Raw genomic sequence first — 18,230 nt, 5'->3', positions numbered from 1 at the left:
GAGTTACAGCCCCTAAACATACGCGATGGAGAGTTGTTTTGTCTTCCGCGGACAGATGCTGCGGACGGTCCAAAGTTAACAGAACCCCAGTGATGGTCAGACCACCTGCAAAAGTAAAATGTTTATTGCATTAAAATTGTTTCCTTGGTGAAGGAGGTGAAATAAAAATGCTTCTCTCAGCTGGACCCACACAGACACCTTTTGGTTTGCTTTTGCAATCGAGTGTGAACAGCCAGCAGACACGCATGTGAAGTGGCCATAAGAAGGCGTGCGAGTGCCAGACAAGCAAGCACGCACAAGCTGTCTCGCACGTGCATACCTGTAAACAAACGAGCACTAGTTAACTCCGCCAGGCGTGCTGCAAACAACAGACCAACTCCTGTCGTCTAAGCTGGCAAGAGGCGGAAGGTTAACGAGTTAGGACCATTGAAAGGAACACAAAAAAAGTGGATTTCCTTTAGTCACTGTTCACAATTTCGCTCTCAAGATAAAGCTAGATAGATTGGCAGACGAGGCGAAGATAGGTCGGAGGGCTGCTCGAAGCCGACAGGTACACGGTGAGAAGTAACTCAAGAAAAAAGAAACAATCTAGACTAAAGAAACTCCACTCATTTAGGGTTTTAATTTTTTTATTCATTCCCTAAACACTGGCGTCAACTATAACACGGTCCTCGGTCAGAGGTTAACATCATGAAGTCGAGGAATAATAGAAATTCAGCAAGGGAGAAAGATGGAGGAAAAGAAAAGAAATAAAAGGTGGAAATGAAGAAGAGAGAGGGAAAAAGTAAAGAGGGAGGGGGTAGAAGAACAACAAGTCTAAGACAAGGAGACGGGGCGGTGTGCAAGGCGCGTGCTGTTGAGTAATTATGATAATTGCGCGCGCGCCGAGTAGGAGAGTGAAGCCCATGGCGCGGCCCAAGGACCGCAACCCAGTCGCGGGTCTGGCGCTAAACCGCGCCGCCTGTCTTGAGTGGCGCGCGATCGCCTCCCCCTGGACATCCCGTCTCTGGCTGCCATGGCGAGCAGGCCTGGTCAGCCGCAGTCCTCTCCCCTGCTGCTGCTGATGCTGCTGCTGCCGCCACCACCGCCACCGCCGACGCCGACGCCGCTCGGGCAAAACCGTCGACGTTGTCGTTGATGTCGTCATTCGATAAGACGGATCCAGCGGGCGTGCAGTCCAGTCCTGTGCACCAAAGCTTTCAGACTCTGCAGCAGTAAACGCGGCAGTAATCTACCTGCCTTGATTAAAAGATAAACAAATAAATAAGTAAGGAGAGGGAGATAGAAAAAAGAACTTGGAGGAACATTGCGAGCGGCGTGTTAGTGGTGGAGGAGGACAAAAGTTTCCAGAAGAGCGACCAGAAGAAAAAGGGATTAGCTGACGACAGATAAGTGGTGTGTGATAAATGTGAGAAGCAGACTTGGGGGTCTCGATCGCAAGCATCCCGAGTGGTGGGAGGAGAAATTCTCAGGTCTTCACGTCTTCATCTTGCCGCTCGTGTGATTCGTGTTTGGCGGAGCGTGCAGGACACATGTGTCATCATCGCGACCGACAACTCTCCAGCCTTCCCGCGAATCTGTGTCTTCTTCATCGGGGAAAGAACTCGGTAATGAATCTTCTTTATTATTATCTACTTTTCCCTTTCTTTTCCCTTTTTCAAAAAAGAATTCACGGGGCATTTTAATTACTGAAACATGCACTGATATACGAGGTACGTTTCAGGTGTGTGTTGATATTGTTTATCTCCCACTTTATTCTTGTGAACTAAGTTCTTTGCTGTTTGTAACTATGCAATGGACAAGTCTTTAAGATGGTTAAAACTTGATGGATGGAGGGTTGGGCTGTCTACATGCGATCATCGCGACCATTATCCTCGTCATCTAACACCTTAATGATTGCTTTGTAACTGCGGACATCTCCAATGCTGATTACATACAACAAGAATGTTATCTCACAGATCTTTCTATGTCATGGCCGCGTGTCACCCTCACACCAGATAGAGTATATAACCATTGGTATGCTGTTGAGTAAGATGGAGCTTGTAGCCGAAAATAAATATATTAAATTACTTTTCCACTGTAAGATGGACTTTATATATATATAGACTGAATTTTATTTTTACGCACATGTCGCGTTATATGGATTTGTCTTCTTTATATCTATAGTGAATTTTAAAAGGTTTATATATATAAACCACGGTGTTTATATTCATTAAACTGTGCCATGTAAAATAAAAAATGCGATATATTTTATAGACGCACACATATCCTATGAAAGTCGTTGGGGCGCCGGTAGCATTGTGGTTAATCACTTGTCACCACTGAAGTCAGAGGCTTGGGGTTCAGTTCTCGTCTCGGGACACTCTCTGTATGTGACACCTGTTCGCAGGGCTGGGCGTAGGGTGTTTTCTACGGGTACTCCAGTTTCCTCCCCATCCCTCTCCCCCCCTAGTGCGAATTGGAAGGTGGAAGCACTTTCCTACTAAATAAACCAAACCTTCGATAGTCGTGTCTGTTAACCTTTTGTGAAATACAGTATGACCATCTTGTGAATGGTGCAGTTAGAACTTTAGCTATATACTGTAACTATAACTAGGGTTAGAACTGTAACTATATTATAAAAAAGATGTTTTTACTTCGTCTGCGAATCCTCGTGGTTAATAGGTTTAAAACAAAAACTTTCACTAACAAAATGTCTTCTAGGCCTGCGGTTCAGAATTATTTCCTCGCAAAAATAAATTCCACTGAACTATGACACTATGACATAATGTTTACACTGCACGTGCGGCCCCGACGGGTGAGAGATGACAGTTTGGTTAGAATGGAGCAGCAGCTGGAGGTTTGTAGACTGGGAAATGTGCAGCAGGCAGACAACAGAAAGGAAAAGGGAAGACAGAAGAGGGTGGAAAGGTCTGCAATACAATTTAAGGCGTCCGTTACCGAATCGATGTAACAGTTGTCACAGCCATTACATGAAAATCATCACATCTCATACTGCGACAACACCTCGTCACCTCTCACGTGCCGGGTACACCGGGTGCATCACACTAAAGTCTGTGTACACTCATATTTATTCCTCCTTTTGTTTGAACCATTCCAGTATTGCTCCTGGCATCATGGCAGGATGAACATTTCCATTGAAGTTACCTTCTTGAGTAGTATTTCTTCATTGTACCATGATAATCTTTTTATATTATCTACTTTTCTTCATTTCTAATTTTTTTTACTTTACTCGTCCTCCTCTTCCTCTTAGTTCTTGAAGTCTTGTTTCGTTTTCTTTTCATCATTAGGCTTTATGTTGCTCTACTTCTTGTATTGTCTAAATATTATTCTATCATTATGTGTAATATTTTGTTTATATTTCCGTAAATTCTTTTATTCTGTCTATTTGTTTATTTTTCGGTTAATTGTGTAATTCTGTGTATTTCTGTGTTATTCTCTTGTTATTGCTCAGTTCTGCCAAACTTTTCTCGTTTTGTTTTCCTTCATTGTAATTTTCCCTTTTCTGATATTTTCTACTAATTATCTTTTTTTTTCTTATTCTCTGTACTGTGTTTTCTATATAGTTCTTTTTTCTCCGTAAAAATCTAAGGTTTTTTTTTGTTTGTTTGTTTTTTGTTTCTTTGTTTTATTTTGCTTTGATCTATACTTCTCTGCCGCTACTTATATTCATCGCTCTCATCAATCTCCTTCTTTCTTTATTGACTCCTCTTTTTATTTCTTGTTTACTTTTTGTTCTCTCTATATATATATAATCTATGTACATAAATCTGTTCAATACTAGTTGTGCTGGCTGAAACTCCTAGATACTCAGTATTCATAAAAGCATATGAATGGGTGCATTTGCTAAATACTCGGGGTATGATTGCTGGGTATCAAATACATACAGTGCTATTTTCTGTGGGTTTTGGCTAGACGATTAACTGGATGGATGTTTCACCTTGTGGGAAATGAGATATAGGAGAGGGGATATTTATTGTCAGCGATGTTAGCCAATGTGCTTAAAGCTTTAAAAGATATCTTTGTCGATGTCTATATCTCTATCGTTCTACCTCCCTGTTTTTATTTCTCTCTCTCCCACTCTCTCTCTCACTCTCACAACCGTCATCAATTCCATCGTCTCTATGTCTGCTCGACTTCTTTTCGCCTTTTAAGAGCACTTTCCTACATTGTTGACTTTTTAAAAAACGTCTTTGTGTTTTTCATCCGCTCATCCATTATCAATACAGTTGCTAAGCTTTGGCCATCAACCCATTCCCTGACGACCTGTTTCCCACGGTTTTCGCAGTCTTCACGTTAAAATGCTGAATGGGATTTTTTTTTAAAAAGCAAACGGTAATGATATTAGCATCCCAAGGAACGAAAATGCACAGGTAAAATCGGTTAAGTCCACAAAACCTGTCATTCTGTCACAATCTTTCGGTGAATACTTTTGTCACGATACATTCTTTGAATTTTAAATAAACGTTTCCATTATCCTGACATCTTCCCCTCCCCTCCTTCTCTGCTCTTTTTGCACCCTACATCTCGACTTGGCAGTAAAATACGATGTGGTGTAGAACTCAGCCTAGACTTCGAAGCCTCTCGCCTTCTCGGGTTCAAAAAGAAAAAAAATGACTGTGGCACCCGAGGTCAAAGCTTTCAAGGTATCACGTACATCACTCGACATGAATGGCTGCAGTTGTGAAGCCTATCGCGACCTTTGCGAACTCTCCACCAGGAAGACAGGAAAAATTCGATCGTGCTAGGGTTCCTGTGGATACAATGAGGGTAATTAACGCACCTTACTGAGCTGGCCATTTACAGCACACAACCACGCAGTCGTCGCACCCTCCACTCCACCCTCCACGTCACATGACAGCGCAGGAAATAAAAGACAGCTTCTTCTGACCCCCCCAGCAACCCATCCCTCCATCTTCCTGCCTGCATCCCCTTCTCTAGTAAAGTCTTGTTCCTGTTGCTCCTCTGACATTTCCAAAGTCTCTTTCAAGAACTGTTCACAACAGAAGGTCATGCAGACCCCCTGTGACGTCATCCCGAGTCACGTGTTCTAACGGGCGTCTGCAGGTCAAATTGGGTGTCTAAGTCCGTGTGTGATTAACCATGAACAATTAAGCGAGAGGTCGAGATTGAGGTCGTTCTCTGGTGCATGAAGTGCAGAAAAGATGTCCGTTGTCAAAATGGAGGATAGAGGGCGACTGTCTCGAGCTCGGCGACCCACTCTCCGAGTCAAGTAGGATGTCAGTCGTGGCGCCGGTCTTCCCCCCGCCTGTCTTTTGCTTTCATTCTTCTTCTGGGTTTGGACTGGTGGAGTTTCCTTTCTCCCTTTCACATGTACTCTCTCTTTATTTGTCATTCCTTTCCTGCCTTGTTTCTCTATGTCTCGAGCTCGTTTCCTCTGTTTTTTTTCTTTCTTTCTCTGTATCCTTCTCATCTGTGAACTAGTTCGCGTCGCACGCAGGGGTATGCACTTAACAGACATGGTGGCGGCGTTGAACAAACAAGCAAACAAACAAATAAATCTCGGAAAGGGCTTCCTGCTCATCCTGCCTGTCAGTCTGGAGAGCACCTGACCTTCACGTGAAGCAGGAACATCACACCGGAAAAGCCATGTGTCCAATGGCCGACGGAGAATTCCATCAGCGCCAAGTTTCCGATGTATGTCTTTCGTTCCTCGTAAAATGGAATGTCAGGTCTGACCACAAAACAGGAACTATTCTTTCGAAAAAGCTGGAATCAACAGTTTAAGGCAGGCAATTGCTATTCAACTGTTTGGTAAAATCATCGTAAATATTCTTTGAGCTTTTCCGCCATGGCAATTGAATTAGGAGACAGGAGAATCTTAAAATTATCCATGAGTGTCGAAAACGATAAAACAGAGAAACACGCAAACGATTTGTCAGTCACCCTTGTTTATTGTCAACATACCAGGGATTTTTTTCTTACCTTACTCGCCATTTCACAATGTATATCTCAGTTCTTTCATTCTCTTTTTCTCACTCTTTCTATCTCGCCCTCCTTACATATAGATATAAGAGTGTACACACAGACACACCCACTCCTCCACCCTGAACTAACACAGACCCAGCATGCACTCACACATAAATACTGGCTAGACTCTACCCCAGCACCCGTTTGTTTAATTTTTGATAATATCTCCTGATCATGCAACGGTATGCGCATCTTCCTGGCTCTTAAATATTTTTAACACAGGGAACAAGCACACCTGTGGATAATATGATCAGGGTATGATAACCCCGTTTCGGCTTTTAAATATTTGTAAACAAGAAGTAAGCAGACCTGGTATGACATAAAGGTAATTCCGCACGCTCCTGTCACTCCGACAGGTACAACAACATTGAGTGCTTCCAACAGGTTGGGAGGTTTTAATAATAACAAAAATAATAGCATGTTCATACAGACAACAGAATGTCGTGTTTTGCAAGGTACAACAATACAGTGTGCTCAATTAACATGCTCTGACAGGTACACCTGTAGACTGCTGCGACAGGAAGACCACTGTGTGCTCCGACAGGTGCAAAATACTGTGGCAGACGGCGGCAGACCTCCCCATTCCTCATGGCCGTACTTCTTTACAGGGTTAATGACGGCCTGCCTGCTGTTAGACCGGCCAGCCGACAGGGTTATTCAATCGTTTCTTAATTATTTACCTGGATTTCACACCGACGTAAGCACCGTGTGCGTCCTAAAAGGCTACGTGGCATGAGCGAACGTCAGAGACAATTTTGTCCCCCGGGAGTGACTGGTGCATGAACACCGACAAGAGCACACGCACGTGCACATGCGAGTATGCACACACTCCAGAAAACAAAACAATCTCACCCCAGTCCCTCAAAAAAAAAATTCATGGAGTGGATGTCTGTGGACAGTGAAATGAATTCAGTGAAGCTAAAACAATGTAAGCTTGCGTTTCATATCACTCTTGCATCTACGTCTAAGAACGTTTTTATTTGAAATAAAAACACGACCAGCGCGCGGAGACTGACGTCACAAACAGACTAGGCGCTGATTGGCCGAGTCTACTTTGACCTCATCACTGCGAGAGCTCCGCGCGTTTCTTGGTCGAGAGGCTTAAACGTTCTGTCCATCTTGCTTCATCTCTTGAGAACACACCCGGCCGGCAGATGTTGGCAATAATAATTATGTTGACACGAGAATTATCCGTAAAGTTGTCGCCCCTGCTTGACAGAACGGGCTGCGAGGAACATCTTGGGCAGCCAACGGCGCAGCGTGGATGTATTGATGTATATTGATGTACATTGATGTACTTCCACCCAGGCCGTCATTAGCTGCCTGAGTGCGCTTCTCCGCTCCTCAAAAGCGGAATCGCTGGCGAGGGTTTCGCTTTGTGCGCGGCAGTCGTCTGTCCTCTTCTCTCCCCTCCACCCCACACTCTGGTCTCCAACCGAAATTCTTGCAGCTCCACCTCGCTTTCGAAAGAAACCGTTATCTGATTAATAAGCGTGAAGATGGAGCTGGGTGCGGAGGGCTACAAACGAATGTGAGTAGGGTGGGGGTAACAGCGACATCTTCTGGCCATCAGGGGTAGACAACTCTGTTCCACTCTAACCTTATTAACAGACTTAGCCCCCCACTCTAGTCTAAATTACTAGAGTTTCCTCCTGCTCCAATCTAAATTAATTTATTAATAGCCTTCGCTGTTGATTAATAAAAACTTTAACTGGCTATAAGAACATTTAATCTCTCTTCCTTCAGGTTATTTCTAGATGATGATAATAATAATAATAATATTAATAAACTTAAGTATTGAACACCTTATCTCAGCAATAAAAGATAGCTCAAAGAACTTAAAGGAATCACAGGAGCCCACAGTTATCAGTAGTAATCAAATTCATCATTCAAATTAAAACTTCTCAGTCTTTATTTCTCTCTCTCTCTGTGTGTCCTCACACACACAAACAGTAGAGTACTCAGAGAAAACCACCGACAGTCGGCCCTAGATGCCTGTCTGAGCCGAGATACGAACCCACTACAACAGATTCTTACTCTCGTGATTAAAGGTGCTTGAGCCACTGCGACACCAACACTGCTTTATACTATTTTTTGGTGGAATTTCTTTCCATCGAACCCCAGGATACCCACAGATCGTCCCACTAATCCTGTTGATGTTCTGGGGTTGAGAAAAGAATTCGCTCGTGCAGCGCTTTTGTTCTTGTTCTCAACAGAGGCTCTGTTGTTCATCAGGACCAGGACCTACTCTCGTCTGTCTGTTGTGATGCTGGTAAGGGTTGGGCCACACGTGGCCACCTTGTTTCACTTCTCTCCAGGTAGGACGTGCACCTGCCCGTGCTGCTGGATCGCTGTCTACTCGCCTTGATGGGTCGAGCCCGTGCACTTTGTTCCTTTAACTGTAGGTCAGGCCATGCACGTGTGCGCATGCATGTGTGTGTGTTGGAGGATTAGGGGGGCTCGCATGTTTTATTCATCACTGGCATGTGGACGCCACTGCACATGCAAGGTTTTTTCCAGCCCCTCCCGATGCCAGTCCACGCTCGCTCACCTTTTTCCTGTAGGCGGGGCACACAACTGCGCAAGTTGCTTAAAAATTAATGGAGGGACCAGGCAGGTCGCAAGCTGCGCAATGGATTGAATCCCTTATTGAATCAGGTCAGAACTGCGCGCACCCACGCGGTCAGTGTCAGCACGTGCAGCACCCGGAGCTGGGGGGATGAGGGGTTGGGAGAGGGTCTTCTTCATGCCGACACTCTGATTTACTCAGCGAAAAAATGTTGTGGGAACTGCTTTCCGATATGTTTTGCTTTTGTTTCCCCATCACCTATCAGCTTCAGGGCGGTGTGTTGTTTTACAAACAGTCTGGTGCCGATCGCTTTCTGCGCACCCGTCGCCAGCAACACCTGCAGAACCGTTGTCTTGGAGGTGGCTGGAGTGGGGAGACCAGGTTCGCACCTCACCACCGGTATGCGAACCTTCTTTCTGGGTCCATTATAATTTTTTTTTTCTCAATAATAAAGCTTTCGCTGTACCAAGAATTTTGACCCTGAAAACTGCTGTATGGGGTGTAACGGCCCCCATCATGGCACCAAAGAGCACGCAGAGCATCTCCTACATCCTCCCGGCTGCCTGTCGACTAAGCCTTCTGTTTCCCTGTCAAGTCCCATGCTGCTTCTTCCTTCATACATCGCCGCACACCTCGGCTTAACTTGTGCAGCTTCACCCAGCTGCAGCCAGCTGCCCAGTGTTTGCAATGACTCCCTACGCAGTCATCAGATATGAAAACGAGGCTGGTGCTTGACGCGGTTGAGGGAAAGCAGATTATGCCAGCAATCCTTGGAGTCTGCGACGGCACATTACGAGCCAACTGTGAAAACAAAACAACAACAAAAATCGAAGCTGGAAGTATGGCTCATCGAGCTAATGTCCTCGCCAGGCCCAGTCCAGCTCGTGAGCCGTTAGTGCCGCCCAGCAAGCGAATGGCGGCAAATGGCGAGGACAAGATTGTGACCAAGTGCTAATGAAAGCAGGTTCCAGGGGCAAGTCATTCGGTCAGTGTGTACCTTACACATGTCTGTTTGTCCTCGGTTTCTGAATCTTTCTGTCTTTCTGTGGTCAAAACTTTCAGAGATGTTCTTCTGTCATTTCCTGACTTTCCTTCGCCTTGTGGAACTAGAAAACAATTTTATTTACCATGAAGTTTGATTAGCGATGGATTCAACATAAATTTGTTTCATACTTCGGTTATGCTTATATGAAAAATAAGCCTGAACGCTTTTCTTGCCAACAAATTGTCTAAAACATGATTGTGTTTGCTGTGGATGAACAGCACTAGCTATGATCCTTGTCTTTTCAATCACCATCATCATCATCAGCAGCAGCAGCAGCATCTGCAGCGACGGATCCATTGTCACTTTTAATTAAATTTAGATGTCATGCTGGCTCAGGTTATTACTATTATAGTTTCTTTTATGTGTTTCATTTAAAATAATCCTGCTGCAATGTACGAATTATAAAGACCTAGTTTGAAAACACAATTTTCTTATACTCGACATATCCCCGACTTGTTATCGGCATGGGATAAATAGTTGAAATGGTTTTAAACATAAAAGCCTTCTCTCAAGTGTATACCAGCGAAGTTGGAGGAGAATATACGGCAGTATTATTCATGAAGCAGCGATTGCAGACCTTCAGACCGTTGAGCTGAGACCAAATTATCTACAACACGACTCAATAGGTGGTCCCCCACCAGTGTTTTGCAGGGAGTATACCTCCAGACTGAAAATACAAACACCGACAGCTGAATCAGTCTCGGAGTAGAAAAGCAGGACTTGTCCTGGCACCAGCCCCTCCTGTAGCATCCTCAGCCCTTTGCCTCTCCCTCCCACGTGTGCGAATTGTCGGGCTTTGCTGCTTTCCTCGGTTCACTGCAAGACACAGCCATTCGTCAGCGCTCGGCCGCTTTTTGTACCTGCTGTTTGTCGTGCCGAGAGGTTTCAGGTCAGATGTTTACGGCGGTTCGTCTTTCCCGTTGGTCTACGATGGCTGCACATCGCTCTTGCGAAATATTGCAGGCTGCTGGCGTCACTAACCCGTCTTTTCTTCCTCTTCCTCACTTCTTTCCTTCCTCTTCTCCTCACTTCCTGTCTTCCTCCCTTAGTTCCTTGCTGCCTCCCTTCCTTTCTTTGATTTTTTTCCTATCCGGCACAGCCTTGTCATTGGTCTTTGCCTACAGGACGGTGATCCTTACTGGTCAGAAATATTGCACCGTCCTTCTAGTCCTTTCTTATTTCTTTAGCTTTGTTTTATTTTTTCCTTCAATTCTTCCCTTTTTTGTCTTTCTTTCTTCATTCTTTTCCTTTCGTCTCTCTCTCGTTCTTGTCTTCATACATTTGTCTCTTGTAAAACCTCCCTGATTACAACCCCCTATTATCTATGACCCAAAACTTTGTCAACAACATATCTTGCTATGTAAATGTCATCTCTGTTACGACTACCGCTACCTGAATGTATAGTTGTTTATAGACATTGTGGAATGAAAGCAGTCTGGTTCATCTCCCAACTACGGACCCTCTCACTTTTTTTTTTGTTTTGGTGGGTTGTAGCGAGTCGTAACAGGAAGGTTTCACTGTACTTGTATTTTTCTCAGATGTGTACTACTTTCAAGTCCGTAATCCAGTTCTGCTCTCCCCCTCACCACCACCACCATCATCACCACCACCACAACCTCACGTTCGCTACGAATGTCTGCTTGCGCACGTCGGTCGCGCCACCTGGCGTGACAATGGCATCCCCTCCGCTGGGGAAGACGACTCTCATCCCACGGCGGCTGCGTCTGTGCCCTCCGTAGTACGTGCATCCATGCCAAGTCATTCTCCGCTCCCACTCACGCGTGGGATTTTTACTGTCAGCCAACATCTGCTAACTTTATTTTCCTGAAACATAAAAAAAGGAAATGGTTCTCGGCACAAATCGTCGTCGTGGCCTCCAGCTTATTGTCTGTATCGAGACCAAGCGATAATGATCTTATTGACGGTGAAATCATCTAGAAAATGCGTCTTTAGAGGCGGCCCTGTTGTATTTTGAAACAGCTTTCTGCAAAAAAAAAAAAAAAAGTGGATGAGCAAGGTTCAACAGAAAGTCAAATAAACGGGTAGCTACGATCTCTATGGGATGGAGATTATGAATCAGACAACACATAGCCGTAGTTATGAAAGGAGAATAAATAACGAAGACACGTGACACAAGAGGTCCACACTGACACTAGGTGTCATTCGGGGTGTTACCCACAAAACCACTCTGAAGCTGGAACTACCTCGTGCTGCCCCTCCTCAGCCCAAGAATGATGACAAACCTGACGATTGGCCAAGGGGGATGTCCTCGCTGATTAGTGTGACTGGTGTAAGCCGTTGTTAGGTTAGTTGAGAGTGGTTCACTGGCGCTAATCCCAGCCTGCCTGTTGCCCGCTCTTAGGCCACCTGCCCGAGATAGTTAACTCTCATCCAGACCTCTTTCCCGTTGTTAGGTTACTTCACGAAGCTAGTTATCTTGTTTTAATCCTGAGTGTTCCCTGCTGTTAGGAGGGATGCTTAGCTGGCTGGCTGGCTGTCTGGCTGGCGTTTACTGGCTAACCACGATCATTCTTTGCAGCTGTCTGCTCATCTACGCTTTTTCTGCTCTAATGGTTACGATGATCAGTTTTATTTCTCTGTTAGTTTGTCTGAAACATGAGGCATAAAGATTCCGATTCCGTAAACCTTGTGACCAGCTCGTCTGCCAATTTTTAACCCAGTGGTAAGCAGGTACAGTTGTTCCCGTCAGGTGGTGTCGCTCGGTTCATAGATGTTAGTGTAAAATGTTAGTGTTCTGTCGAAGTTAAGATGGAGAAAGGAAAGAAGTAACACATTTTGTCCGTGGTGTGTCTAGTCATGGTAAACAAGTACACAACTCAAGAGAACAAAGATTCAGCAGTTGCTCGTGACACTAGGGACAATCAGACCTGAAGTAGCCTCCGAGGTTAGCGTAACAGATATTGATACAGTCTCTCTCTCCCTCTATCATGTTTCGCTGCCAAGTCTACTATCAATATCTATAAAGCGGTCTGCCTGCTGGCTGTGTCCCACGTGTCTGTCTGTGAGGACGGCGGGTGTATCGGGTATGTAGAGTCACTGCCCTTTGTTGACTTTTGAACCCGCTGGTGATCTCAAGACGACACCAGTTGAATATCTGCAACCGCCAGGTGATGCTGACGGCAACTGCATCCTTGCCTCCCACCCTCAACTTTCCCATCCCTGACATGTTTGTCACTTGTTGAGCTGCAGACTTTGGAGAATCGATCCGCAAACGTCTGCCGACCGACCATTGCCGGGGCTTACGTCATGGGAGTAGTAATGTAGACACAAAGACGAGGCCTGACAGCGCCCCCACACCACCACCACCACCACCACCACCAACATCACCACCACCAACACCACCACCTACCCCATGATGTTTGTAAAGTGCCCCGCCCACTGAACAAACTCCTACTTCCACTACACTGCTCTCTCCCTCAAACACACACACGATCTTATCGTAGTGATATATATATATAAAGATCGTGCTATAGAAGAGATATAAATATATAACGATGCTATCCTAGTAACCCACATCATGTGTCTTCACGATTCCCTGCAGGCACCTTGAGGTCCAGCCTCAGACACTGCTGTATTATCATTACTATTATTGCTACATTATCGTTAGTATTGATTCTTTATTATCATCATTACTCATTATGTTTACCATTATTGCATTATAATTATTGTATCGTGTTCTCATTATTATTACTGTGTATTACTCTTATGTATCAGTCGTTTAGTTGTGTCTGAACATGCTGACACGACCCACGCTATTCGCACCACGTGACCCACTATTGTGAACGTGCGCTGAGATCCACGAGCGCGAGACACCACGTGATTAGTTACAGTCTAATTAGGAATTCGCGTCGCGCTCTCTTCTACCCGAGGTTAGCTGCAGCGACTGGCGCCAGCCTCACCTGCAGTAAAGGAAGAATACAATTTTTGCTTCAAAGATAACTGCAAACATTTTGTCCAGTCAAGCCTTTGTCAGCTTTTGTCTTAATTAGTGGCACTACAAAAATTATAACATGAGTAATGTTATTACTGAGAAACATAAAACACTTCTAGAGAATGTCTTGCATCTAACGTAGTTTGTAAATGAAAAATGTCGATAAAACCACAAGTGCTTCGATGACAAACCAACTCAGTCCTCTGTCGAATGTTTCTCCGCGCATTTTCCTATTGAATAATATTACTCTACTGCTAATTACACGTAGTTTAGTTTTCAACTGTTTTCTGTTCATACAATTTAATTCCAGTTTAAGGCGGTATGGACATCGCATTTCTACGCATGAATTGTTTATAAGTTTCTTGAAGTCAGCAGCATCTACTGGCAATACTCTGTGGAGTAGGATACTTGGGCTTTCATGCGAGCCACCCCAGTCCTACCCCATCATGTCTCTAGGGTCACAGAACACAAGGCATCCTCCAGGAAAGTGTTGCCACATGACTGATCACGTGTTCGCCTGTCGATGATAACGACGTAATACATCGGAGGATCACGTGATTATACATGCCTTCCGTTCAAGTAGTTGAGGCGGCGAGCAACTTATCCCCAAGGAGGGTACATACTCTCTGAACACGTGACACATCCTAGTGAGGGGAAAGACACCAACGAACATAATTTGAAAACTCCACAGCCGAGCATCTGCCGCCATCTTCTCGACAGCAGTCTCGTTTTGAAAGCTGCCTTGACTTTGTCAATCTTTTCACAACGCATTCCTACCCTTCCATCCCTCTCCTCCCGCCAACAACTGCTGGAACCTTTTTCACATGAGTCGATCCCAGACTGGATTACTCCGCTATAACGGACTGGAACTTCAACTTTGTGCGAGAAGGTGCACCTTATTATATGTTTACAGCACCCCGCTCCTGAGTGTTGTCAGATAGCCGGGTGGTGGTTGATGTCAACAGTTGACAGGCGGAGATAACTGGGATCTTCACTGTCAGTTCCGTCTTTTCCACTAAAACTTAATGTCAGCAGTAAATCTCTTTGCAAGCGGCTTCTGGTCCAGATGGCGAAGGTCCAGCCAGCAGCTCCACATGGAGGCAGGTCAACGGTTGATGGCTTGCATGGCCACATCGTTGTCTAATTTTATCAGGGGAGGACAGGATGGGATCCTGTCTAGTTTTGTAACCACGTGACTTGTTAATTTTTTTCAGGGTTGATGCCATTCCCTGTTTACAATGTTTGCTGTTACGGGTCCGTAGCATAGTTTACTGTACAATTTCGGGTTGTGTAGAAGAGTTCACTGACCTTTTCACGGTCCTGTAGTTGTTGGGGTTTCTTTTAACTTTCCTCTTTCCGATTGTGTAGAAGAATTCGCTGTTTCTGTCTATCCTGTGTATCCAGTTCGCTGCCATGTAAACAGTTCTATAGTAGAGCTCTCGGGTGTGTGTTAAGTTCTCGTGTAAAGGGTGTCCTATGGGGTGTCTCCGCCACAGGATGACTTGTGTCGGGGCCTCCTCAGCTCCATGGTCTGCCCCCAGTGGTTCCAGCAGGATGCACTCATGGCAGCAGCAGACATCACAACTGATGCCACACTGAACACAGCTCACCCTTCATCCTGACCACTGCCGAGACTGTGTGAACTCTGGGAACCAACATCGGAAGAGAGGGGGTGGTAGCAGCAGACAGGTGGGAGGATGTGAAGAGCAGGGGCAGACAAATAGGGGTTTGGGGAAGAAGTGGCAGATGGAAGCTGTGTAGACGCTGATGAGATCCTATAGCCAAGGCATGGTGGTCTCTATTTTTATTGTGGGGCCGGCTGCTGGTGCTGCAGTCCCACTGCGCCCGAGTGGATTACATCCTGTCATTTCATGATGCATCACCCATGTTTTTTTTTCTTTCTTCCACCGGCACAATCAAGGAGACTGGCTAACACGTTGTCGACACAACCGGACGCCGCTGATTCCCACACCAGATATTCCCAGTTCAAATATCTGAAACTGCCAATAAACCGCAGTCAGCACCGCGCTGCACGCCTGGACTGGCAAGCGAGGCACGATCAGTCACTCCAATAGACCGCAGCTTATATACAAAAAACAGGCAGCTATGACCTCAAATATGTTTACTTAACCATACATACATACGCATACATATACAAGCACACAAACAGATATATATGTACACACATACAAACACACGCATGCGTTTATATATACAAATATATATATATTATATATATATACAAATACATTCATATATATATATCCACTCGTGCGCGCACGAGCACACACGCACGGCCCGGGCTTTATCAGAGTAATTTGGTTTTATTCGTCGTGGCCAAAAAAAAAATCTGCCGATGAAAGAAGAGGAAATCAGCTGAGCACCCATAGAACTCCCGAGACGTCCAACCCCAGTGGACAGACTTCGTGTGAAACCTCCGTGTGATCCTAGACGGGCCTTGATGGCTGTGACTATGCTTGAGCTCCTCTCGGAATGGCTAGGAGAAACCAACCAATCAACCAACCAAACAACAAACAAACAAACCAACCAGTCAACCAACCAAACAACAAACTAACCAACCAACCAACCAAATAACAAACCAACCAACCAACCAAACAACAAACAAACCAGTAAACAAACCAACCAACCAACCATCCAACGAAACAACAAACAAACATCAAACAAACAAACCAACCAGCGAACAAACCAACCAACACACCAACAAACCAACCAACCAGCCAACCAACCGAACAACAAACAAACCAGCAAACAAACAAACCAACCAGCGAACAAACCAACCAACACACCAACAAACCAACCAACCAGCCAACCAACCGAACAACAAACAAACCAGCAAACAAACCAACAAACCAACCAACCTACCATCCAACCAAACAACAAACAAACCAATCAACAAACCAAACAACAAACAAACAAACCAACCAGCAAACAAACCAACAAACCAACCATCAACCAACACACCAACAAACAAACCAACCAAACAACAAACCAACAAACCAACAGCCAGCAAACAAACAAACCAACCAACACACCAACACACCAACAAACAAACAAACCTAAAACGTAAAAATAGCTGACTTGAAACTAGAGTCTACGTGTCATTCCCTGTATTTTCACCTGCCCACCACCACCCCAGCCCACCCGCGGGTGTCCCAATGCCCATGTCACAAAAGCAGGTCACAAGGTGGAGAGCTGTGGTGGCGGTGGTGGCGGTGGGCGCCATGTCACATTCGTATTCTGCGCCGGAGATGAAGATTGCATCAGTGCTGTCCTTTGCCAGTCATCCTTGCTCAGCAGGGGCATGGCCGGTAATTGGGAAGTGATAGATTGTTTGTCACAGTTATTAAATTCTCTCCTGTCGGTGTGTGTGTGTGGCCCATGGATCTGGCGATACAACTTGTGAGTTTTACAACCAGAGATATGTCTCTGCCCGTCATTATTTTATATTTATTTCTGTTCTTATCTTGCGCTTAATTTTGTTTGCTTTGTTTTTTTTAACCTCATCTTTTTTTAGTTGCAATATTTTTTCCATTCTTTATATTCTGCTGTTTGCTTCATTCTTTCTCTTTTTTTAGATTTTTTTTCTATTTTGATTTTTTCAATTCTGATTTGTATGGTTACCTCTCTTGCCAGTTGGTTTTAAAGACACATCTGCGAAGTTCCAAAAAAAAAAAAGACTACCCAGCATTTAATTATTTAATTGCTGGCATTCTGTGACGAGTTAATAATGAAGGATGAGGCTAGACAGCTTCAGATATCATTCATCCTGTGTCACCTGCAGCTTAATAAATACCTGAAGTCATCCCTGCTGTTGCTGGCGATTTTTTTAATTTTTGGTTTTCATTCCTATGTGTAATCTCCCCTGGATGTAATTACGGGGCTGTCTTTGACGAGACATTTTTTAGGCTAATTGTTGATTAGCTAACCAATCGGCTTGGCGATTTTTAAGTCTCGAAGTTTGATCATCTGCGAGGTGCAGAGGTCAGACAGAGTCAGAGGATGGCGCTCGTGGTGGCGCCACAATCAGCTTCAAATATGGCGGGGGGTGGACAGAGAGAAAGACAGAACTTGCTTGTAATGGTTGAAGAATCAATAGAGTTGTCTCTGCATTTCTATCAACTGCATTTGTTTTGCGAGCATCTGCTTTGCCTCTAAGACCAGCATTCTGAATGCCTTGTGGCCATGGCCCTTGCATCCAGCCCTTTCAAGGCTAAAAATGATATCTTCTTGAATTTTTTATTCCAGTGGTTTTTTTCTGTTGTTTATTTTATTCCTGATTCTCACTTTACCTTATTATTTTACTTTTTTCTCATGGTTAGTATTTGGCTTCTTTTTTATTTATTTAGCCTCATACGCAGTAAGGTGTTGTGGAAACTGTACCGGTTGGAGATAGAAACAAAGGAATGAAAAACAGAAAGTTGAAAGAGCTCCCTAAGAAATACTCCACCTCATGTGATGACTACTACAAATGTAGAGGTCTCCTCCCAGTCCTCCTCCTCCTCCTCCTCACTAATTCCCCATCTGCAAACAAACAGCCAAATGTTACCGTGGCGCACTTAAGCGGAATGAGTCCATTAATAAACAAAATCAAGAGATAACAGATCACAGGGGAGGTGTTAGCTTCTCATTGTTGGCCTCGTGTGCCAGCACAT

The 18,230-nt window shown here is 44.7% G+C and overlaps 1 protein-coding gene across 3 annotated transcripts in view; it reads left to right on the top strand.

Moving 5' to 3' along the window:
- The first annotated feature begins 597 nt into the window (after positions 1-597).
- The window catches only part of LOC112564566 (5-hydroxytryptamine receptor-like), a 60,921-nt gene continuing 43,288 nt past the window's right edge, over positions 598-18,230 (top strand). The window contains exon 1 of one of the 3 annotated variants that reach the window (XM_025239464.1): positions 598-1,607. The gene's annotated coding sequence lies outside the window, so the exon portion shown is untranslated. Of the gene's footprint in view, positions 1,608-8,312; positions 9,546-16,721; positions 16,978-18,230 lie in introns of those variants that run through there. The other 2 variants (XM_025239467.1, XM_025239465.1) reach the window with 2 other exon arrangements.

This window comes from Pomacea canaliculata, linkage group LG5 (assembly GCF_003073045.1).
Source record: "Pomacea canaliculata isolate SZHN2017 linkage group LG5, ASM307304v1, whole genome shotgun sequence".
NCBI classification, from domain to species: Eukaryota; Metazoa; Mollusca; class Gastropoda; order Architaenioglossa; family Ampullariidae; genus Pomacea; species Pomacea canaliculata.
This window is presented reverse-complemented; position numbering and strand designations above follow the sequence as displayed.